At 44.8% G+C, this 26287-nt stretch overlaps 1 pseudogene; it reads right to left on the bottom strand.

Moving 5' to 3' along the window:
• The window catches only part of LOC138489366 (zinc finger protein 135-like), a 39406-nt pseudogene extending 13425 nt beyond the window's left edge, over window positions 1-25981 (bottom strand).
• Window positions 25982-26287: the final 306 nt, after the last annotated feature.

Below are 26287 nucleotides of genomic sequence, written 5' to 3'. Positions count from 1 at the left end.
TGGTGTGGAAAGAGACGAGATCATCCGGCGGTGAGGCTTTGCCCGGCGAGTCTCTCCTCCTGGGCTTCTCGACTACGTAGTCATCCCACTCACTGGGTGCGTCTGGCTCCTGTGTTATTTCTCCTTCTTCTGGTTCCGAGAATTCTCCAAAAGGATCCTCCTGCCAGTCTGATACCGAGATGGTGGACGGTACCATCGTAGGATCCACGTCCGGAGATCGCGGTCTGTGCGATGACTGTGGTGACGGGACTCTTGTAGGTGAAGCACTGTGAGTGCTGCTCCTCGGTCTTCGAGCAGGTGATCTCATCCGTTTTTGCGGTCTACTCCTGTGAGGAGAGCAACCAGATGTGCCTGGAATCGGAGATGACTCTCTAGGAATAATTCCTGCTTCTATGGGATTAATCGGGATTTGCTTCTCCCTTTGCCGTTTGTAAAATTCTTCTACAATCCTCTGCACGGATAACATGAGTATCGGGTCATGAGGATATTCGGATTCTCCCGTGGACGGGTGCCAAGGAGGACTGTATTGTTTCGGTAAGGGACCGATGGACTCTTCCACCACTTCCGCATCAGAGAATTCTTCCTGAAGAATTACATCCGGAAGTTCTGCCATGTGCCCCAAAGGTGAAAATTGCTGTACCATTGGTTCAGTCTCAGTATTCTTCTCAATGATATTGCTTTCAATGACTGGAGTTTCAAATGTGGTCGGCAGTAATTCCTCCGTAACTGCCGAAATTTGTGGTGCCTCTGAAGGTGTTATGGACGATGCTATCTTCGTCGACGACTGAGATTTTCCCGTCGACGAGGGCTTCGCCGCCGACTGAGATTTTCCCGTCGACGACTGAGATTTTCCCGTCGACGAGGGCTTCGTCGACGACTGACACTTTCCCGTCGACGAGGGCTTCGTTGACGAATGTGGAGTATGTTCCGTGGACGACTGCGTCATGGATGAATGCTTCGTGGACGAGTGGTGTTTCTTGCTCGTCGACGATTGCTTTGTGGTCGACATGTCCGATGACGATGATCTAATTGTCGACGATGTCTTAAGCGTCGTCGTCGTCGATGATGGTTTCGTCGACGGTATGGCCGATGACGGGCCTTTACCTTTCCCTTCATTCGTGGACGGTTTACCCGCCGACGACTGCCCCCCCCCATTTTTTGCAAACTCCTCCTTACCTCTGGAGGCAGATTTTGCTGACTTTTTCTGGCTTGGTAAGTCAACTGGAGGCAGAAAGGGTATCAATTCCAGCTTCCTCTTTTTGGACTTGGGAGAGGAACTCCTTTCCACTGAAGAGGCCCTTCTCTTTGAAGTTTGCCTCTCAGATGGAGTGCTGGATTGGACAGGAGCTGTTCTGACAGACTCTTCGTCCGAAGATTGATCCCTGGATTCCAGGTATGAAAGGAGTCTTCTATGCCTGTCATGAAGGGTCTTGGTGGAAAAAGTTCTACAAATCTCGCATTTTTTAATGTCATGTGGGTACAGACAATAAATGCAATGCTCGTGGGGGTCTTTGTAGTAAACCAATTTCTTCTTACACCTCGTGCAGTCCCTGAACAGGGAAGGCTTCCTGACAGCCTGAGGTGCCTCCATTTCTGAAGAGAAGTTCAGTCGACGATTTTGAGAGGAAAACAACAAGTTTTGTCTCCAAGGTTAATTGAAAACAAAGCCCCTAAGAAGGGGAACAAGATGGAATATATTTTTCCAAATATATTCCACACAAAAGTAGAAAGAATTTGAAAAAGCTCAGAGAGCTTGAGGATTCCCTGTGTCTGTTAGACTGCGGTGAAAAATCTGAAGATGGCTGCCGGGGGCGGAGCTTAAGCCCTGCCACCTCATTGGCTGGGGCCATAAAGGACCAAAGTGAGGTGGAGGGACTACACAATGAAATGGCTCATAGGCCATAATGGGCTATGTACATGCACTGCTAGGTAGCAGTGTTTGTATATTTTAAAAAAAAAAATAAAAAAAAATTATTATTATTAAATTTATCACCGAGGATTCCCAGTCTGACGACGGGGAATATTCAAGCATCTGAATCTATGAAAGATCCAATGCTGGAGAATATACCCCATGACTGATAGCTGCCCAATCATAATGTTATGATGTCTATGGCCCCCATGTCAAACGCAGTGTGGCCTGTGGCAGCACTAGAGTCAAAGCTTTCACAAACACCCAGAATCACGGACCCTGCACTGTCAGGGAAGCTATTCATGTATGTGGGCAGGGTGTGGGGCTTTTCCTGGGGCTTCCCTCAGTTCTTATATGACACGGGGAGGCAGAGAAAACGCTGGCACCACAGCCCATGATATAACAGGTATTGATTATGAATTCCATAATCCTCTGCTGTGATGTTACAGTGGGATGATATGGCATTGGGAGAAGAGAAAAATGGCCATTGATAAACAAAACAACGCTATCAATAATTATGTCTTGGGAAGACGGTGTGCTGAATGCGTGTTCTCTCCCCTCTGCTGCCACTCATGTTACACTGTGTACCTCCTGCTAAATTCATTAAACCACAAGTAGATATTACACAGGTGCTGGTTCATGTGTTATCTCAGCAGGCACAAACGGGTGGATACAGGGGACTGTGTGCCTCTAAGGTGAGGTGGGTGCAGTTCATGGAACATGAGAGTGGCAGCAGCGAACGGAAGTCTTAGTTACTTACCTGTAACTGTATTTCTCCAGCATTGGTATCTTTCATAGATTCACATGCTTGAATATTCCCCGTCGTCAGACTGGGAATCCTCGGTGATAAATTTAATAATAATAACAATTTTTTTTTTTTTTTTTTTTAATATACACACACTGCTACCTAGCAGTGCATGTACATAGCCCATTATGGCCTATGAGCCATTTCATTGTGTAGTCCCTCCACCTCACTTTGGTCCTTTATGGCCCCAGCCAATGAGGTGGCAGGGCTTAAGCTCCGCCCCCGGCCGCCATCTTCAGATTTTGAACCGTAGAGATTACAGTATGATGGATGCCGAGCATAGGAGCAGCCTCTCAGGGGAGGCGGGCGGGCGCATGTGAATCTATGAAAGATACCAATGCTGGAGAAATACAGTTACAGGTAAGTAACTAAGACTTCTCCAGCATTGGATCTTTCATAGATTCAGATTCTTGAATAGAATACCAAGCAGTTAAAACATGCCACCATAATATACATATATGTATAACTACAGAAAAAACATATTTCTGGTCAAACCTTTACCATGCAGCAACACAACGGTTACATACTTCGGGAAAGGTGGGAAAGGAGGCTGGTCCTACCTTATACAAAGAGATGGCGGAGCACTGCCTGTCCAACTGCAGCTTCTTTGTTGGTATCTTCAGTCAGGCAGTAGTGCTTCGCGAAAGTATGCAGAGTGCTCCACGTGGCGGCTCTACATATGTCCTTCAAGGCCACCCCTGCGTGGAATGCTGTTGACGCCGCTCTTCCTCTGGTGGAGTGCGCAGATGGCGGTCTAGTTAAAGGGTCGCCTTTCAACTGATGGCAGTGGGTGATGCAGGACGATACCCAGCGTGCCAGACTTTGTTTAGATATATGCTGACCCTTGGTACGGCCAGAGAACGAAATGAATAGCCGGTTTGAGGAGCGGAACTCCTTGGTTCTTTGCAAGTAGAACTTCAACACTCTAGCAACGTCTAGAGAATGTAATGTCCTTTCCGCTTCAGAAGCGTGATTCTGGAAGAAGGTAGGTAAAACAATGCGCTCAGTGAACGACATCTCCGAAAGTACCTTGGGGAGGAACTTCGGGTGAGGCCTTAAGATGACGCGGTCCTTCTGGAACAGAGTAAACGGAGGTTCTGAAGACAAAGCTTGCAACTCACTGATCCTTCTGGCTGAAGTGATGGCTATCAGGAAAGATGTCTTCCAGGACAAGAATTTCATATCGCATCTGTGTATGGGTTCGAAGGGAGGTTGCATGAGGGCTGTTAAGACAGTGTTGAGGCTCCAGTCTGGAACTGGTGTAGGTGTAGGTGGATAAGTACGCATCAGACCTTTCTGGAAGATCTTAACCGCTGGCAAGGAAAGTAAGGCTTGCGTCTCCGCGGTTACTGTGTAGGCCGCTATGGCTGACAGATGGACCTTGATAGAGGACAGTGAGAGCCCTGACTTGGCCAGGTGCAACAAGTAGGGCAGAATCTGATCAACCGAGGCCGAGAGGGGATCGATCGCAGAGGTCTCGCACCATTTGGAAAACCTGGTCCATTTCCTTGTGTAGGTAAGTTGCGTGGACGGGGCTCTAGCGGCCCTGATGACATCCCAGCATTCTGATGGTAACTTTAGGTGCATCAGTTTGCGCTGCTCAGGAACCATGCTTTGAGAGACAGGCTCCTCGGGTCGTGGTGGAGGACCTTGCGGTTCTGTTGTGTCAGTAGATATTGATGTGACTTGAGACGAATCGGGGGTCGGCAGGATAGGTGCCTCAGCGTCGGGTACCAGACTTGCCATAGGATCGCTGCTATTCTTTCTGTGGATGGCCTCACTCTGGGAATGCTGGTGTCGAGTTCGGCTCCCAGGAAGAGAGCTACCTTGCTGGGAACGACGCAGGACTTCGTCTGGTTTATTAAGAAACCTAACTCTTTTAGGAGGTTGACAGTCCTCGACACTGCCGAGCGAGCCTTTGCAGCGGAACTTGCCTTTATCAGCCAATCGTCCAGGTATGGAAAAACGTCCGTTCCTGCCCTCCTGAGACTTGCCGCTACCGGTGCCAAGCATTTTGTGAAAACTCTCGGAGCCGATTTTAGCCCGAACGGGAGCACTTGAAACTGAAAGTGGAGCTCTCCCACTGTGAACCTGAGGAACTGCCTGTGCGCTGGATGGATCGGAATATGGAAGTATGCGTCCTCCAAGTCTAAAGTGGCCAAGAAGTCGTGCTTGTTTAACCAAGGTAGCACCCCTTGTAAAGCTACCATCTTGAATGTTATGCGCTTGATGAATTTGTTGAGTGCCCTCAGGTCCAAGATGGGTCTCCATTGACCGTTTGTCTTTTTGACGAGGAAGAATCGGGAGTAGAAACCTTTTCCCCTCTGAGAATAAGGTACTGGTTCTACTGCTGCCTTCTGGAGCAGTTTTTGCACTTCGGACATGACCTGTCTTAGCATATGCACTCTGCGAGATGTTGGAGGCAGAGAAGGAGGTTGGTCCAGAAATTCTAAGGTGTGACCCTTTCGGATCACCTGCAACACCCATCTGTCCGATGTAATTGACTGCCAGCGCTGGAATAACTGGCTCACCCTTCCCCCCACCGGGGTGTGGTGAATGGGGGGAGAAAATTGGACGTCAGTTTTGCTTGCCTTGTGACTTCCCTTGGGCGGAGCCACGGCTGCCTCTATGGGCGTATCTGTTGGATGACTGATATTTATTGTCTTGGTACGTGCCGCCTTGTGCTTTTTGACCATAGGAGGAACGACCGTATCCTCTGAACTTGGAAGATGAACCTCTAAAGGGACGAAAAGACCGATGGTCCTTACTTTTGTCCTTTAAAGAACTGATGGCTCTGGCTGTGTCCGTGTCTGTCTTGATTGTCTTCAAATGGTCGTCTATCTTTTTTCCAAAGAGATCTTGGCCATCAAACGGCATGTCTAATATCTGCGCCTGGACTTCATGTCTAAAGTTAGTAGCCTTCATCCAGGCCTGCCTTCTGAGCACTGTGCCGTGCGCCATCTGCCTGAAGCCTGATTCGGCCACATCAACCGCTGCGTCGATCATGTGATCCGATGTTGCTTCACCATCCGCGATTATCGATTTTGCCTCCTCCTGGAGCTCCGGTGGTAATTGCTTCGCCAAGTTAGACATGCGGAGCCAAAGCTCGCGATCGAATCTTGCGGTCATGGCCAGCGCATTGCCCGCTCTGATTGTAAGGGATGCAGAAGATGATACTTTTCTGCCCATGGCTTCCAGTTTACGTCCGTCCTTATCCGGTGGTGCCGACAACGGTGAGGAGGGGTTGGCGAGTTTCTTTCTGGCCGCCACTGTAACAACCGAGTCTGGTTTCGTATGACCCCTCAAACAAAGCGGTGCCGAATCCGGAGCTTTATATTTCTTTTCTGGCCTGGACACCAACGCCGGAGTCGATAAGGGTGTGGATAGGATCTTGGATCCGGAATCCCAGATGGTATCGAGGAGAGGAATTGTGGTCACTGTCCTCCTTCGTTTGTCCCTGTGCTCATAGAGCACTGATTGCCTTTCCTCCGAAGAAACCTGAATTTTAAACAATTCTGCGGCTTTACCTATAATGGTGTGGAAAGAGACGAGATCATCCGGCGGTGAGGCTTTGCCCGGCGAGTCTCTCCTCCTGGGCTTCTCGACTACGTAGTCATCCCACTCACTGGGTGCTTCTGGCTCCTGTGTTATTTCTCCTTCTTCTGGTTCCGAGAATTCTCCAAAAGGATCCTCCTGCCAGTCTGATACCGAGATGGTGGACGGTACCATCGTAGGATCCACGTCCGGAGATCGCGGTCTGTGCGATGACTGTGGTGACGGGACTCTTGTAGGTGAAGCACTGTGAGTGCTGCTCCTCGGTCTTCGAGCAGGTGATCTCATCCATTTTTGCGGTCTACTCCTGTGAGGAGAGCAACCAGATGTGCCTGGAATCGGAGATGACTCTCTAGGAATAATTCCTGCTTCTATGGGATTAATCGGGATTTGCTTCTCCCTTTGCCGTTTGTAAAATTCTTCTACAATCCTCTGCACGGATAACATGAGTATCGGGTCATGAGGATATTCGAATTCTCCTGTGGACGGGTGCCAAGGAGGGCTGTATTGTTTCGGTAAGGGACCGATGGACTCTTCCACCACTTCCGCATCAGAGAATTCTTCCTGAAGAATTATATCCGGAAGTTCTGCCATGTGCCCCAAAGGTGAAAATTGCTGTACCATTGGTTCAGTCTCAGTATTCTTCTCAATGATATTGCTTTCAATGACAGGAGTTTCAAATGTGGACGGCAGTAATTCCTCCGTAACTGCCGAAATTTGTGGTGCCTCTGAAGGTGTTATGGACGATGCTATCTTCGTCGACGACTGAGATTTTCCCGTCGACGAGGGCTTCGCCGCCGACTGAGATTTTCCCGTCGACGACTGAGATTTTCCCGTCGACGACTGAGATTTTTCCGTCGACGACTGAGATTTTCAAGTCGACGAGGGCTTCGTCGACGACTGACACTTTCCCGTCGACGAGGGCTTCGTTGACGAATGTGGAGTATGTTCCGTGGACGACTGCGTCATGGATGAATGCTTCGTGGACGAGTGGTGTTTCTTGCTCGTCGACGATTGCTTCGTGGTCGACATGTCCGATGACGATGATCTAATTGTCGACGATGTCTTAAGCGTCGTCGTCGTCGATGATGGTTTCGTCGACGGTATGGCCGATGACGGGCCTTTACCTTTCCCTTCATTCGTGGACGGTTTACCCGCCGACGACTGCCCCCCCCCCCCGTTTTTTGCAAACTCCTCCTTACCTCTCGAGGCAGATTTTGCTGACTTTTTCTGGCTTGGTAAGTCAACTGGAGGCAGAAAGGGTATCAATTCCAGCTTCCTCTTTTTGGACTTGGGAGAGGAACTCCTTTCCACTGAAGAGGCCCTTCTCTTTGAAGTTTGCCTCTCAGATGGAGTGCTGGATTGGACAGGAGCTGTTCTGACAGACTCTTCGTCCGAAGATTGATCCCTGGATTCCAGGTATGAAAGGAGTCTTCTATGCCTGTCATGAAGGGTCTTGGTGGAAAAATTTCTACAAATCTCGCATTTTTTAATGTCATGTGGGTACAGACAATAAATGCAATGCTTGTGGGGGTCTTTGTAGTAAACCAATTTCTTCTTACACCTCGTGCAGTCCCTGAACAGGGAAGGCTTCCTGACAGCCTGAGGTGCCTCCATTTCTGAAGAGAAGTTCAGTCGACGATTTTGAGAGGAAAACAACAAGTTTTGTCTCCAAGGTTAATTGAAAACAAAGCCCCTAAGAAGGGGAACAAGATGGAATATATTTTTCCAAATATATTCCACACAAAAGTAGAAAGAATTTGAAAAAGCTCAGAGAGCTTGAAGATTCCCTGTGTCTGTTAGACTGCGGTGAAAAATCTGAAGATGGCTGCCGGGGGCGGAGCTTAAGCCCTGCCACCTCATTGGCTGGGGCCATAAAGGACCAAAGTGAGGTGGAGGGACTACACAATGAAATGGCTCATAGGCCATAATGGGCTATGTACATGCACTGCTAGGTAGCAGTGTGTGTATATTTAAAAAAAAAAATAAAAAAAATGTATTATTATTAAATTTATCACCGAGGATTCCCAGTCTGACGACGGGGAATATTCAAGCATCTGAATCTATGAAAGATCCAATGCTGGAGAAGCTCATTTATTACTTTATGATAAGCTAAATTGCGGTAGCATACTATAGCTCATCTAACAATACAGACAATCCTTCTCTTGGCCCTAGATTTGACCATTGATGGATGTGCATGTTGCAGGTATTAGATAAGATCATTTTGGGTATTCCATATTTCCGTTCCCCCCCTTTACCTCTTCTCTGTCATCAGCACATGAAAAACTGTTCTCCCAACTCACCAAAATCATTTGGCAGTTGTCCAATGCTCGCTGCCACTAATTAGAGGTCACTGCCTCGTTTCGCTCAAAATGTATCTAACACATAGTTTTTTTATTTGGAACTTTTAAAGTACTATAATTAGTGCAATGAAGGATCAAAATATAAAAGACACACTACCTAGTCTTATATAATAAGAGTCCAATAATACTTAATTCTTGAGTACTTTATCTCATACATTATATAAACATGGACATGTTACCATTAGTATTATTCACCATATACTGCAACAGCAGCTATACACTAAAACCAAGACAACTAAGACCAATACGTGTTTGGCACAGTGGTCTCGGATAAGGAACTATAACATGCATTACCAAGGCGAAAGAAGAGCAAATGGAACAGACAAGTAAAAAATAAAATGATAAAGTACAGAAATCATTTTAAGAAGATGCTTGGAACTCACTACATATTCACATATTGCATGAGAGAAATGTAGATTAACTCTCTGACCTGGGTCTTGTTAGTGGTGCTGCTTTTCTGGTCCCCTTGATCTAAGTGGGTGGAAGCAGGGACCAGGCTCCTGTGTGTTGGGAGTATTTGGAAGGAATAATATTACAGCATTTTCCTGTGCTGCTGCTCTGCTGGTAGCCCTGATCTGTGTGGGTGGAAGCAGGGAGTAGGCCCCTGTGTGTTGGGAGTATTTGGAAGGAAGGAATAATATTACACCATCTTCCTGCGGTGCTGCTCTGCTGGTACCCCTGGTCTGTGTGAGTGGAAGCAGGGAGCAAGCTCCTATGTGTTGGGAGTATTTGGAAGGAATAATATTACAGCATTTTCCTGTGGTGCTGCTCTGCTGGTAGCCCTGATCTGTGTGGGTGGAAGCAGGGAGTAGGCCCCTGTGTGTTGGGAGTATTTGGAAGTAAGGAATAATATTACACCATCTTCCTGCGGTGCTGATCTGCTGGTACCCCTGGTCTGTGTGAGTGGAAGCAGGGAGCAGGCTGCTATGTGTTGGGAGTATTTGGAAGGAATAATATTACAGCATCTTCTTGTGGTGCTGCTCTGATGGTACCCCTGATCTGTGTGGGTTGAAGCAGGGACCAGGCTCCTGTGTGTTGGGAGTATTTGGAAGGAATAATATTACAGCATCTTCCTGTGGTGCTGCTCTGCTGGTGCCCCTGATCTGAGTGGGTGGAAGCAGGGAGCAGGCTCCTGTGTGTTGGGAGTATTTGGAAGGAATAATATTACAGCATCTTCCTGTGGTGCTGCTCTGCTGGTACCCCTGGTCTGTGTGGGTGGAAGCAGGGACCAGGCTCCTGTGTGTTGGGAGTATTTGGAAGGAATAATATTACAGCAACTTCCTGTGGTGCTGCTCTGCTGATACCCCTGGTCTGTGTGAGTGGAAGCAGGGAGCAGGCTCCTGTGTGTTGGGAGTATTTGGAAGGAATAATATTACAGCATCTTCCTGCAATGCTCCTCTGCTGGTACCCCTGGTCTGTGTGGGTGGAAGCAGGGAGCAGGCTCCTGTGTGTTGGGAGTATTTGGAAGGAATAATATTACACCATCTTCCTGTGGTGCTGCTCTGCTGGTGCCCCTGGTCTGTATGGGTGGAAGCAGGGAGCATGCTCCTGTGTGTTGGGAGTATTTGGAAGGAATAATATTACAGCATCTTCCTGTGGTGCTGCTCCGCTGGTCCCCCTGATCTGTGTGGGTGGAAGCAGGGAGCAGGCTCCTGTGTGGTGGGAGTATTTGGAAGGAATAATATTTCAGCATCTTCCTGTGGTGCTGCTCTGCTGGTACCCTTGATCTATGTGGGTAGAATCAGGGAGCAGGCTCCTATGTGTTGGGAGTATTTGGAAGGAATAATATTACAGCATCTTCCTGTGGTGCTGCTCTGCTGGTACCCCTGATCCGTGTGGGTGGAAGCAGGGAGCAGGCTCCTGTGTGTTGGGAGTATTTGGAAGGAGTAATATTACAGCATCGTCCTGTGGTGCTGCTCTGCTGGTACCCCTGATCTGTGGGGGTGGAAGCAGGGAGCATGCTCCTGTGTGTTGGGAGTATTTGGAAGGAATAATATTACAGCATCTTCCTGTGGTGCTGCTCTGCTGGTACCCCTGGTCTGTGTGGGTGTAAGCAGGGAGCAGGCTCCTGTATGTTGGGAGTATTTGGAAGGAATAATATTACAGCATCTTCCTGTGGGGCTGATCTGCTGGTACCCCTGATCTGTGTGGGCGGAAGCAGGGAGCAGGCTCCTATGTGTTGGGAGTATTTGGAAGGAATAATATTACAGCAGTACTGTGTTGCCACCGGAGCTAATTTTAAGCCAAGTGCATGCTTACAATAATCACGGCTTTTGATATAATAAATACATGTATATGTCTTTTGTGCCCAGTCCATAACCAGCAGCTGTAAGGTTACATTCAACTTCCAATGTGAAATGTAAAACAGAATCTGTGTTTCGTGTAAACTCCATTTAAAAAACCTACAAGCCTTAAGGAGACAGGCCTATACTACACAGATGTCCATTGGCATCTCCAACTGTATCCCTGGAATATGATAGAGTTGGGACAGACTACATAAAAATGGCAGAAGAACATCTCAAGAACATAGAGACTTATGAAAAACTTACAACAAATACATTACCAGACATAATCAAAGAATGGAATACTTTTAATACACATTGGTTTGAGGAAGATCTAATCACAGAAGAAGAATTTCATGAAAAACACTCATCCAATTATTGCAAGTATTTACTTCCTACCTAAAACTCACAAAAAATGTGATCTGCTGCCATCCAGTAGACCAATAATAAATAGCATTGGCTCTCTGACAGAACCTATTTCTGCATATATAGACCAACATCTTCAACCTTTAGCCACAAACCTAGTGTCATTTATAAAAGATTCAAAAGAGGTGATCAACCGACTGGAACTGATTGAATGGGAACCAGAATACAGATTAGTCACATTTGATGTTACTAGTTTGTATACTAGTATTTTACACCTAAAAGTTTGAGAAACAACAGAAGAATTCTTACGTACAAGATCCATCTCATATCAAAAACAAAACTAAATGATCATCGAAATGCTGAACTTCACATTAAATAATAACCTCTTTCTATTCAACGAAATATTCTACAAACAACAACAAGGCACTGCAATGGGGGCAAAATTTGCCCCCGCATATGCAAATCTTCATATGGGTTCATATGAATTACGCCATGCATGGCAACATCCATCATTCTCAGAGAACAATCAAATAATCTATTGGAGCAGATTTATCGATGACATTTTGATAATATGAAAAGTCAGCATAGAATCTCTTCTTGAATACCATCAATACTTGAACACTAACCAGTACGACCTAAAACTGACCATGGAGGAAAGTACAGAGAGAATCAATTTCATAGATTTAGAACTTTTTTAACAACCAAATTCATTGAACCCTATTCATCAAACCCACCTCAGGAAATAGTATTTTACTTGCTGCAAGCAACCACCCGTTTCACATCAAACACAATATTACCTATGGGGAGTTCTTACGGATCAAAAGAAATTGCACTCAAGACGAAGAAATGACCAAACATTTGAACATAGCAAAAGAAAAATTCCTGATGCGAGGTTACTAACGGCAACATTTAAACCAAGCTCAAAACAAAAGCAAGGAACGAATGAGAAAAGACCTTTTGAAAAGCAAACCGAAAGAATCAGACAATACCTCCTTATCAAAAATCAGATTAGTAACTACATACAATAATGAAGCTAAACACCTAAGATCAATTTAAAAAAAACATTGGAATCTGCTAAAAATGGATACAGATCTTACTCCGTACCTTACTAATACATCATATATTAAATATCGGAAAGCACCTAATATTAAAAACATTTGGTGTCCTTCCCATTTCATTAAACAGAAAACAACTAGGGGCCTGGATAAATTATGGGAAATTGGAAAACTGACTGGACATTACAAATGTGGTAATTGCAGCATGTGTGCATACTCAGAAAATGGATTCAAACAGATAATGAAACCCAATGGGAGGCTTTATATCATTGAAGACTTCCTAAATTACAATACCAAATGTGTCATTTATGCAATCAAATGTGTATGCCACAAAATCTACATAGGAAGTACAATAAGATGTCTGAAAATCAGGATAGCAGAACACCTTCGAGCCATCAAACAAAAAGATGAACACTATCCAATGAGCAAACATTTTGGGGAAATACATACAGAGGAACAAATTATTAACATAACATTTTTTGGACTAGAACCTGTAACAAATCCTAAGAGAGGTGATAGCAGAGAAAAACTGTTGAGACAAAAAGAGGCTAATTGGATTTACACTAGGGACAGTTGTGTAACAGGTCTTAACTCAGACCATGAACTTAGACATTTTCTTTGAAGAATATTCAACAACAAAGGAAATATCAGACTGAATGATGTACTGGGGGTAATATTGCAATTCAGGTAAACCTTTATAATAATTGTCAAGTATTAATATGTTTTTCAGAGACATTACCGCAAAAACCTATATGCCATGAAATAGATAAGTCCTGAAACTAGATGTATCAGGTCAAATACCTGAAGTTGGCAAAATAATTTGCAAAGTATTTTAAGTAATTTGGCATCCATAGTTGAAACTAAATTAGTATAAGGGAAACTCTTTTTTTTAATTAAATTTTGCTTAGAAAAAGCTGTAATTAATTACTTTTGAAAAAGCTATGATTTGAAAAACTTAAATTTGCGGCAACCAGAACCTGACAATTACTTCCCGATCTAAAACCCAATAATTACTTCCCGATTTAAAATGGCACCTGTCACGTGAAGGCGCGTACGTGCTGATCACGTGCCTTCACATAACGACGTAATACAAATCGGTGGCCATTTCTGTACCTCACGGTTCACTTGTACGATCGTGGGTAAATGCAAAACAGGAACAATAAGGTTTTCATTTGATATGATGAAGAAATTCAGGTAAGAATAAGAATCTCATGGATCCCATACTACTAGCACACTTTATACTATTTTCATTTGAAATCAACTATTATTTTTTAGGAATTAAAGACCCCTACAGGATAAAAAGGAAGAAATGAAAATTTCGCCATACTTATGAAATTTGATTTGAAATCGAATGTGAATTTGAAATCACAGACTGATTATCCTGAGTGAAGGTCCAAAACAAGTAAGCTAATGAAGGTGTCATTTAGTCATTTAATCGTTTTTTCACACCTGAAAGTAACAATTATCAATTCTGACATGACTTTTGTTCTGTTATGACATTTCTGAATAGCAACACACATCATAGGATTGTTTCAAACTAACACAAGGTTTCTTGTTGACTTTATTTTGCAGTGAATTAAATGTTAAAGATGCACATTCTTTTTAACCTACTGATGAACCATTGTAAAATCAATGGAAAAACACGCGTCAAGGTTTGCAATCAATGGTATTAACACAGACAACTAATGTAGCATAATTAAAACTTGTAGAGAAACTACCAAGAAATAAATCAACTTGGAGAGCATATCAACAGTGTTTGTTATCATTTGGAAGAGTTGGGGAAAGGTTTGACATTATTTAATACAGTCTGCTAAAGCCTAAATGTACTTAGCAGATATGTGGCTATATTCCACTTCTATATAGCCTCACATTAGGTTTCATTAGCTGCCACAAAGTCTAGTCATCCTACAAACTGGATTGTGGGCTGAGATAAACTCAACACAATAGTCTTACAATGGAGAATATTATGATATGACTAGATTTATAGTTAGAGCAAGCACACATGTTACTGCAAGAATGACCATCCGATTGCATTCCTCTCTTCTCTGGCAGATGCCGTGTGGTGCAGATCCATCCAGTAACCTCTTCTATGAATGCAAGGCAGATTCTAACCCCTCACCTGCATGTGAGAGAGTTGAGTTCCGAGGGCAGGTGTGATGTGCCAACTGAACTCCTCATCTTGGCATGTGGAGTAAGTGAGCCAACAGGGACTGAGTTGGTCCAGCGGCTACGTCATTTGATCCACCCCCAGAGAGTGGATGGGGTGGAATCGCGCTGGTTCGCTGTTCCTCCAGATACGCGGAAAGACAGCCCAAGTGGCAAACCTTTGGGATTATGGCCTGGAGGATTTCAACTCCTAGAAAGATTTGCCACCTTTTGCTGCAATCCGGGGTTTGGATCAACAAACATGTAACAATTAGAGAAGTACTGTTTGCAAACCTGTGATATTCTCAAATTTCCAGGAAAGAATACTGAGAGCCTACCTGAGCGAGAGCAAGGGAAGGAAGGGTTGTGTTCCTTGGGTGTAACTGCTTATATTGCAGCAAAGTTTTCAGGATGCAGGAGAGCCTGGGCAACACTTCAGAGTCCTCTACCATGCTACCAGTAATTCAAAGAGGAATCGTACCATAATGTCACCACGATTGTGGTGACATTACTACAACTGCGCCGGAGCTTGGTACGAACATCCCAACCCACATTACTGCGCCCAAGCAGAGAAGGGGTTGCAGGGGTGTCCTTCACTTACCATTACGCTAAGTGGGGGAGAAAAGCTATATCAAAAAAGGACCCTGCGGCATCAGCACCACCCCACGTAAGTGGAAGGGGCTGATGCCACAGGGGTACAAGGAAGTCAGCGCAGTGTCGGCACAGGTTGTCAGCACAAGAGTGCGCCACAGTAAAGTTAAGTGGGGGGTAAGAGATTGCAGCAATAGAGGTAATCTGGTCATCACTCAATACCATGCCTTAATTAAATACAATAATGTGAGGAACTAAGGAAAAAAGAGTTCTAACACGCATGGGAGTAACCCATCAGAAACAGCCTTAAACATGAAAGACTATAATAGGAATGGGCTGGGAATGTGCAGAAGGAGAGAGAATCCCAGAGGAAGCAGCTGTTCCTTTTAATGCTTCCTTAACACAAGGGGAGATTCCTGGAGCGAGAAACAGTGGAAGGAGTGCTGCTTGAAAAAATGGGAGAGCATACACAGAGAAGATGAGCGAGACCAGGTCAGGAGCTGTTCAGACCTGGATGCTGATTGCAGAACACCACTCAAGCCCCTGGGGAAACTGGAAGGCCAGAGCCTAAGGCTTTACACCAGCACGTGTTAACTGTACCTGTCTTGGCACTGAAAGCAAGTTAAATCCTGTAATGGCATCACTTAGGGGCTTTGAACAAAGATATAGGACATGTTTGTTATCCCCAGATATAATATCTTATATAAACAGAATGTACTCTGTAATTGTATATGATGTTGAAGTGACAGTGGGGCATACAGATAATTGGCATAGAGAGATGAAGGGGCATATTGGCAGCCAATCCTTGTCTTGCCAAACAAACCCCCTATACAATCATTACAAATTTGGCAAACCTATATCTGCCAGGGTGCATATTAGAGAAGGATTTTTAATATTCAAATAATGAAAGCCATGGATAATTCAGTAAATATTATATAGACACTGCAGGAGATGTGAGATATTGATATATCTGTATGGATAAAAAGGTGTCTTTTTTATGAGATCTGAATTATCCAAAGATCCATAGGAAACTGGGTACATTTCCTCAAGTAGGTTTTATTCATAAAAGGAGGCCCTCCTGTCCATGCTGTGAACTAACAGCTGGACACTCACACAGCCTCCTATGCATCCAGTTTGGAAACTTGATAGGTTCTATGGTGTCCTGGAAACCTAACAACATGTTAGGCTTGTGTTGTACTTAAACATGGCAACAAGATAGACAAATAGATATATGAAGTGCTGCACCTCACCAAAAATGTTTATGTTGACGGTTAGCCCCAATATAACATGTTTACCCCAACTTATACTTGTAACCGTTGACCGTTAGTCACAACCATAACATATTTACCTCACCTTATGCTTGCTACCGTTGACCATTAGTCACAACCATAACATGTTTACCTCAACTTATACGCGTTACCGTTGACCATTAGTCACAACCATCACATGTTTACCTCACCTTACACTTGTTCCGTTCACCGTTAGTCACACCCATCACATGTTTACCTCAGCTTATATTTGTTACTGTTGACTGTTAATCACAACCATAACATGTTTACCTCAACTGAAACTTGTTACATATTGAAAATGCTACTTCTATCCCAACAGATATTTACAAGAGTTTAGATACACAACTTACATCTTGTACTGTTTAGTACATGAATTATGCAAATGCGATTATATAACACACCTCTCCCCCTTTATACTGGAAGGAAGAAAACAGCCTTTTCTCTTTTTTTTAACCTCCTTTCTTCTTTATATTTGTTTTATCTTTGACCACTTGTCCTGGGTCTGAATGCTGTTCTGCATTTGGTTCCATGTGCCGTCCACTAACACAACAGCATTATCTAACACCTTGTCCACTCTCAAGGGCCCAACAAATTTGCTCTCAACGTTAAGAATACACCAACACGGTCTATGTACCCATACTTGATCACATTAATTGGTACACGGGGCAAGCCTACGCCGATAAGCAGGAACAAGGGAGGCTCAGTGACTGTGGTACTGGCCTTGACTCCAGTAAAGAGGAAAGCCAAGCGATTCATCACAGCCAATGAGTCGAGGGGAGAATCGATAAGAACCAGGCTGTGTTGAATGAAGGTAGTAAAGTGATAAGTTGAAGGAAGTTCAACGAACTGTTAATTGTAAAAGGGAAAACCAGCTGCAGAGGGAACAGGCATCACGTGGGTGCTAACTCGAGAGACTCTGGCTAATCTCATGTTGTGGAAAACTACAGATACCAGAAGGCCGTAGGAGAGCTGCACGAACAGGTCAACATGGTCATACAGGAGGTCAAGCAAAATTCCCCATACAATCAAACGAATTTGTTACGCAAACTGGTAAAAAGCAAGGGAAGTGAATCCCATATTAAGAGAAAGCAAGGGAAGTGAATCCCGTACTGAGAGAAAGCAAGGGAATTGAATCCCACCATAATTGTGAAAGAAACAAAGGGTCAGCATCCAGAAGAGGAGGACCCAGGGGTAAAGCCATCACCCGAAAGGTATCGCAAAGGGTTGGCACCCAGAACAGAGGGATCCAGGGGTGAAACAGTCACCTAAAAGTATTCTGATGGGCCAGCGCCCAGAAGTGGGGGACACAGGGGTGAAACCATCAAACAACAGTATTCTGAGGGGGTCAGCATCCAGAAGAGAGGTACCCAGCGGTGAAATCCTCACCCAAGGTGTTCATAGAACAGAACTTTATGTTTGTTGTTGGAACTATCAGTCCTTCAAGGGCAAGAGCCAACAGACCCACCAGATCTCACCTGACCAACCAGATCTACGTGCCAGCCTTCAAAAGAACCAAAGCGGGAGGGCCCAGCTTTCAACACCTGGCTCCCAAAAACTGAAATGCATTACCCACAACCCTCAGAAACTAAAGTTCTTACACTGTCTTCTGCAAAAAACTGAAAAACATACTGTTCGGCTAGAACTAACCATTATGTATAGACACGCTGCTCAACTGTAACCTTAGTGACAGCCTATTATGCCATTCAATGTACTTCTGTGCCTGTTTATATGTCTGCCTGCCAAGTGAATAAGCTGTAACAGCGCCAAGATGCCCCAGGGCCGATGTGTGCTTTATAAATGTAGATAAATAAATAAATAAATAAATAAATAAATAAATAAGAGACTTGTTATTGGAAAGATACTTTTTGCCCATCAGAGAGCCCGATAGCTGGAGCAGAACTGTCGGCTCCTGCTGGGGAAAGTTGGAGAGTGTGCTGTGCTCTGGAGACCCACCTTGTCCCGTGCCAGAAAACGTGGGGAAGGGAGACCCCTGGCAATCACATCCTGACTTGCGATTTGAGAACACTTCTTTCTTTATTGAAAACCCTATCCCACACTCTTTTGTATTTAGCATAAGGAACTGGTAATAGGTTTTGCTAGTATAGGCCTTTTATTTTGACAACGCCACAAGGACTGCCTAATATTTTCATTTGATGGTCGATGCTTGCTCCAATCTTAGATTTAGGTTTAGATTAGGCATTTTTCCACCCTGCATTCATTGTTCAATAAACACCCTTGAACTGTAATTACTTGTGTCTGTCTTTGCTGTCGTCACCATGAGTTCCTTACACATCCCACTCCACAAAAAGCATCCTCCCCAACCATTGGGGACACACTGAATGTGCAGCTTTCCTTCTTCTTAGAACTTCAAATGGAATGAGATCTGTAGTTGAGTGTGGCGCAAATCTATAGGCAACTACCAGTTTCTTTATATCCTCCTTCCACACCCTAACAGAACTCATTAACAACACCACCATGTCCTTGAGAAATTCTTTCCTAAATCTTGATGTGAATTGAACACCATTCATTATCAGTTAAAGGTTTGAGTTGAATACCTTCTCTTTGAAAAATGTCATCCATAAATTGAACTACTGCCCTGGAATCTGTTTCGCACACACGCTTCCCTTCCATCCATTTAGAGTATAAGTCAACCAGTACTGTTACATATTTCTCAATAACTTTTGACCATACTGTCTATGGAGACATATTCCCAGGGAAGTCTGGGAAGATGAAATGGTTTGAGGGGCTGTTCTTATGTTTTTAATACTTTATCTGAGGACGCACACAATGTACATTCCTACATATGTACATTCCTACATAATCTCCGTTCAATCAGATTACTTCTTCTTGGTTCACTTCAGCAATGTCTTTGGATCACACAATTGAAGGTTCCCCATTCTAGGCGCAGTTGTCAGGCAACACAGCCCACCCATTACAGGTCACGCAACCAGGAACCCTAGGTTTCTAGCCCACACAGGTTCTTCTGTATCTGCCTGTATGTGAATGTTCACAGACACTTGGCTTCTCCTTGTCAGCCTCTTGGCTTTGCCACAATATGTAATATATCTGTTGCTAGTCTTTGGCTTTGCCACACAGTGTTCATGCATATAGTTCACTTTGTGGTGGTTCTCTTCCTTCACCACCATGCTGTCAGGCTCTCTCGCAATCTTCCCTACTTGCTTTCTTGTTTCGTACTTTGCTTTCAGTTAGGCACTCTCTGAATTTCACAATGATTTGTCATTAGGTTGTAACAGTTCTCATTCAGTTTGGGATTCAATATGTGTGATTGTTTGCTTTGCCACTTGCACATTATATTGTTCTTAATTTTCTTCCAATAGGTGGCTTGGGGTTTGTTTCATGTGCGCATGCTGTTTCATTCACTCGGCATTCGCATCGCTTCACCATAGCCCCCTGGAGCGCCCCAATCCATTAACTTTCCCTCTTTACTCACCAGTCCTGGCATTCCCTCCAGACAGGTGTACTTTTGTTTTTTGGCTCCGCCAGCTGGCTTTCCTTCACCTGCGCTCACACTTCTGATCGGCAGCTCTGCTTCCTCTCCGCAGATGCTGATGGTCACTTTGCTTCCTGTTCTTCGCCCGCAGCTCTAGCTGCGTATCTCCGACCATGGAGGCTTCCACATCTGTGGTCGTCTTGTGGCCCGCCTGGCCCTGGGCTCCACAGTTCCATGAGGTCACCTGCTGGTGTCCTGGGTCTCCTGCAGGACCCGCCACAGCTGCCTCCTCACACACAGCATTCCCTGCTGGTCTCTGTGCTGCTGGTCTCCTCCCTTCTAATTCGCCTGCAACCACTTGACAGGTTGCAGGTGTGAGTTCCAAATTGTAATAGCCTGGTTGCAATTAGAGGAGATCATGGGACATGCCTGACCTTCACAATACTCTGCCGGCCTCTTCTTCATCTCAGTACTAGAGTGGTTAAATGGCTTACTGGTGTTCACTATCCCTAGTCGCCTCTTCCTTGTCCCAGTACTAGAGTGGTGAAATGACTCACAAGTGTTCACTACTCTTAGTCGCATCTTCCTCGTCCCAGCACTATACAAAACGATACTAGGTGGAGCATGAGAGCACAATACGAGCAAGGCAGACTGCACAACGACACAGCTACCCAAGCACGGCAATTCAAGAGGCAGAGAAAACCAGTGAGAACTGAAGGGGTGACAAGGAGAGAAGCGACCTTGCCCTTTCCAAGCCAGACCCACAAAACCTCCCTGCAAAGAATCGTAAGACTGCAAAGAATAGCCCGAGTGTGTTGCAGCAGATGTCAACGGTACACGCAGCATGCCTATGCTGATAAGCAGGACTGAGAGAGACACCTGATACTGTGGTCCCGTCCTTGACTCCAGATACAAGAATAGCCAAGTGGTTCATCCCAGCCAGTGAGTCAAGGGGAGAGCCGATAAGAAACCGAACTGTGTTGAAAGAAAGCTGCAAGTAGCAAACTAACGGAAGTTCAAAGAACTATTGATATTAAGGGAAAACCAGCTGTGAACCTGATGGAGGGAGGCTGAACTTTGAGAGGGGTCTGAGCCCAGCAGAGGGGGACCCAGGGGTAAAGAAACATCACCCAAGTGCAATCGGGACAGAATTTTTGTTTATATTTGTTTACGCATCAGCGCCTCTGAGCCAAAGAAACTTTTCGCCCGAAAAGAGACTTAACCATCAAAGGTCCTGATATGTGAAAAAGGAACTATCGTCTTGTGCTTGGAACGCTTGAGAGAGTGCTGTGCTCAGGAGTCCCACTTTATCCTCTGCTCATAATGTGGGGAAGGAAGACCACGGCCACCACATTCTGATTTAGTATTTGTAAACACTTTTTTCTTTCTTGTGAACCCTATCCCAGACTCTTTCTATATTTAGTTGTAAGGATTAGCAATAGTTTTTTTTTTAGTATAGGCCCTTTTATTTTGACAAGACACCACAAGGACTGCCTTATTTTTCATTTGATGGGCGAAGCTTGCTTCCATCTTCGTGTTAGGTTTAGAATAGGCATTTTTCCAACCTGCATACAGCTAATAAAAACCCTTGAACTGTGATCACTTGTGTCTGTTTTTACTGTTGCCAACCTGAGTACCTTACAGTAGCTAAAACTTTCTGAGATTTTTCAAGGCATGTTTTAATAAACATTTCTGAGTAGAATTAAATGGTTTAACATCCAAGGAGAAATGCTCAAACACGTTGTGAGAGAGCAATCTTTTTCCGGTTTTCAATCCAGTCACTTTAAAATAACATCTTTTTTACCTTAGCTGGATTACGCTCTAATTCTTCAAGCAAAACTGTTCTCTCTTTCACCATGGCCAACACAGAACTCACCCAAGCCTTAAGTGGCACACAATTGCCAAGAGGATAGAGTGCATTCATTTGCATAAGTAAGGTAGAGGCCGGCGGAAACATAATGGATTGAAGAAGCAAAATTCTTAGCCTAAGGACCTTAGCTTCTAATGATGTGAGTCGCAAAATGTGCATAACTGCTGCAAACGGAGTGCTCGTTGGAAGGGACATTTCCAAATAAGGGACTCCGTCTTGTCCAATTCCAAGTCGAACTTGTTTACCTCGGACCTGTAGGTCAGCCTTGGAATAAGTACCTGATTATACATTCTGAGTGTCAGCAATAGTGAAAAACTGCCATATTTTCTGTTGAGTATGTGGAGCTGAGAGTCTGCGGAGATTGCATCAAGCTTCAAGGCCTGATTAGCCAAAGACACAGACCGACCAGTTGGCTTTAATCACAACCCCAAGATACCTAAACTCCCAGACCACCTCCAATATCTTACCATCAATATACCAACCGAAGTTAGGCCTACCCGACAAAATCTTTCTGCGATTAATCACCAAGACCTTAGACTTGGTCACACTAATGTCCAGGCCGAGCTCCTGAAGAAATCATACGAGCGTACCAAAGATTTATGTAGGCCTATTGCAGTATAATCGAGAAACCCAAGGTCGTTGGCATACAGATGATAGTGGATTTTCACAAGACCCAACCCCGGAGGATTGACACCAATGCCTGCTAGTGCTTCCCTTATTCCAAAAATGTGTAAGTTGAACAAAAAGGGTGCCAATACACACCCCTGGCGTAAGCCCCGGTCCACAGAGATCCACCCCAGGTAAGTACCCTTTTGGACCAGCCCCACTTTTAGTCTAATATCTTTGTTCAAGAGCTCCAGCATCAGAACCAGGGTCTCCGAACAACCTGAGGATCTAAGCATCTCCCATAACCTCGAGTGATCAACGCAGTCAAACACCTAAGAGATGTCGAGAAATTGGAGAAACAAAGTTTGCTTGGACTTAAATGCCTGATTCTTCAAGAGTTGCATAGCTCTCAACCATTTGTGCTGCAGAGGCGGGTGAAATCACCCGATTTTGTTTTTGGCGGGTGAGATGCCCATTGGAATGAATGGGCGTGTAGGAGGCTTGGCGGGTGATACAGCCCTTTACAAGGCGGGTGACACCCGCCAAATGCGTGTGAGTTGAGAGCTATGAGAGTTGTATCAAGAGGCAGTTCAAAGCTGTACTTGTTCCTTTACGAAAGCTTGACTAATTGTGGTCAGCTTATCAGCATCAACATCCCATCTTTCGAGCGCATGCAATAAAAAGCCTGAAATTAACTTGTAGGAGGCATTCAACAAGGAGATGGGGCGGTAATTCCCTGGATCCGCCCTGCCACCCTTTTTGAAAATAACCACTACAATAGCCTCCTTCCAAGTCAAAGGGCACCTAGCCCGCCCAACAACGTTGCCAAACAGTTCAAGCAAGACCTCAGCCCTTAATAGCGCTGCTGATTTTTATTTGGAAAGGCCATGGGGTCAAGGGGCATTCGAAGACTTAGCCTCCTAATGGCCAGCTGAATCCCCACAAGATCAATATCCAACAACTCACAAGCCACTGCACCCAAAAAGGCTCCCGTACTCCCACACGCACAAAACCCTGGGAGAATCACAGGAGCATACAAGTAGCTAAAATAGGTCTCCCACAAATGGCCAGAAATCAGCTGATGCTGCAACGAGGATTGCACTTTACCCCATCGTATCATTCACCAAAAATTGTCCGAATCTCTTGAGGCCAGGACTGCTAACATGTCCTCTGCATCTTTTTGTAGTAATAAGGCACGATGGCCCTTTGCCCAATTTCTGCTACCCACTGCCTTCATGCAGGATCGCTCCACTACCCACAGCCTTCATGCAGGATGGCTCCCTCCCACTCGGTGGGAGATATTTGCGTTGTTAGGTGCATGTTTGCTAGACCCACCCCCGCTGCTGCTGACAGGGCGACAGCCAGAGCACAAGTGCTGTCTTGGAGGATTGAGGGTTATTTGCTACGGTTAATGCGAACAGCAGCAACAACAGCACTCCCATGGGAGGGGAGCAGCCTAGTATTTGGAGACATACGTGGTAATTCTGGTTGCCCGGCAGGAAAGCTGGCATCACACTTGGGTGCATTGTATGTATGGAGGATTTGAGGGGGGTGCGGATAGGCTCCGCCGCAGGGGATGTGCTGCGGTTCTACCAGATCTTGTAAGTCGACAGAGGACCAGGCTGCAGGCTCTGCAAATGTGCTTGTATGTTCCATTCTTTGTTAATTATTAGTGCCTTTCAAACTGTAATAAATGTGCTAGTTTTGCAACAGTAGCAACCAGTGGCCCGCACGCAAACTTAAGCATTGCCTTGGAGCTCACAGAAGAAGCAGATCATTGGTTTTAATCGGATCACATCCCAATATAAGTTTTATAATATTTTGAAAGACAAAGGTGATACTAAAAAAAATGAAATTATTTCATTGTACTGTCATTATTACAATTCCAGTAAATATTGTAGCCAACGGTGCATTATTAAAACCTAGTACAACCATATCTATTCTTTTCTGATATTAGATGTATGAAACATAGTCTGATGATTGTTCCTAATTATAATGCTAGCTACTTTACGTATTTTAATATTATATAGACCATTTCTCTTTCTAAATCAAAAGTAAACATATCTGTTTGCAATGTAATATGTATATATTTTGTCATATTTCTTTTTGTAATCTGTCTAAGGTTTGATGATATGAGAATGTCACTCTAAGATGCACAGTCCTGTACACTCCCATTGTATTGTAAATACCCATCTTAGAATGGGCAATGGCACAAATAGCACTAATGGGGGCTCCTTGCTGCTTTACATAACAATAAAGGGCATTTTGAGAACATACGAATGACTACAGAGTGTTAACTTTGACAAGTATCTCTGTGATATAATGGTTGTATTCTTGAACCGCTAAGTACATGAAGCACAATGGACTTGAGGCGCATTTTATTTTTCGCAACGCCCACCCATACCTTTAGGTGTCTGTAACCATGAGCCATATACTCTCATTCAGACAGCCAAAGTTTGGCTTTGATGATAACTGACTGTGACATCTGCTACTCCTCATGTTTATTCTCCCATAAAAGAGGGCCTCACTACGTTTGGGAGACCTGCAGAACTTTAGAAGAGGGTAGGCCGGGTCTCAGGCAATTAATGTCTGTGCATTTGGGGATCTGTACATGCACAGAAATCCTCAGAAAATGATACACTTAAGGTGATAGAGAATACACAACTAATGAATACACTACAATGTTGCTGGACAATAGAGGCTTAGATTTAGGTATTATTGGGAATGTTAAACCTACTTTTGTAGACCCCTAGGCAAGTACCAGGTACAAGAGGGCTCCTGGAGCGACATATGTGAGGGTCACAGCCCGTAGAGAAACGTGGCATGTGCAGTGCTCAGCGCAGCACCCCACCCATCTCCTTGAAGCTGCCCCGCAGAATGCCCGAGGGCGTGGTTGGCAGACAGTGCACTTATTGTCATCATTAAAGCCATTATTAAAGGCAATAGAAGAGGCCGGGAGACAGCGCTCTTTTCCTGGAGACTCACCTGAGTTGCAGGAGACTATAGTGTCATCAGCCCTCCCCATTAATCCCCAACTTCACCTTCCTTTACTGGTTATTATAAGTAAGTATAAATAATGTACATGGTGTACTGGCAATCTATAATGCCCCTTGGCCAGGTTTTCCACTTGTATTTTCCTCCTCTGCCACCTCCATCATTTCCTGCTCACTATTCACTACCATTGTAAAGTGCCCTGTTAGGCCATTGGTCCACTCACCAACCTTATAACTTATGCACAGTGTTTCTGATAGAAGCACTCGGCTTTCTCTTCAATAAACACAAGTATACGTGCTGCACACCTGGAAAAGGCTCCATGTCATAAAGGACCCCTTCAGCCAGTCCTTTTTTTTCAGGCAATAGCACGCTGCATGCTGGGAATTCTAACACTTAAAGGGGCATTTTTGGTGGGATACTTGACACTACAACTCCAAGAATCCAAAGGATTGTTGGCTAAAATACCAGGGAGGGCAAAAGATGAGCCCCGTGACATGGGCCCAGTTGGCAGCAATGGCTCCTGTCCCCAAAGAAAAAGCCCAGGAGGCCCCTCACCTCATCTGGCTCTTTCCCAGCCATTGCTCTCCAGTAGTCTTGGGTGGATTTCCCTCACGTGATCTTGGGTGGATTTCCCTCACGTGATCCGGGGTGGATTTCTCTCTAGTGCTCCGGGGTGGAGTCCTCTCCAGTGATCTTGGGTGGATTTCTCACAGTGATCTTGGGTGGATTCCTCCCCAGTGATCTTGGGTGGATTTCTCCCTAGAGATCATGAATGGATTATTCTGCACTGACCTCTTGCAGGATTCAGAGCAAACCCACTAAGGTAGAGAGGAAGGTCCCAGGAGACTGGGTGAGCTGAGGGTCCCAGGACTAGACTGAGGCTGCGCAGAACAGGAGACACTAATCACCAGGAATAAGAGACACTAATCACAAGACCAGGAAACACTACTCTCCAGAGCATGCGCAGATACTATCACTACTGAAGTGTGAGAGTAATCTCATTGCCAGA

Source organism: Ambystoma mexicanum, chromosome 9 (assembly GCF_040938575.1).
Source record: "Ambystoma mexicanum isolate Mex_15411 chromosome 9, UKY_AmexF1_1, whole genome shotgun sequence".
Lineage (NCBI taxonomy): Eukaryota > Metazoa > Chordata > Amphibia > Caudata > Ambystomatidae > Ambystoma > Ambystoma mexicanum.
This window is presented reverse-complemented; position numbering and strand designations above follow the sequence as displayed.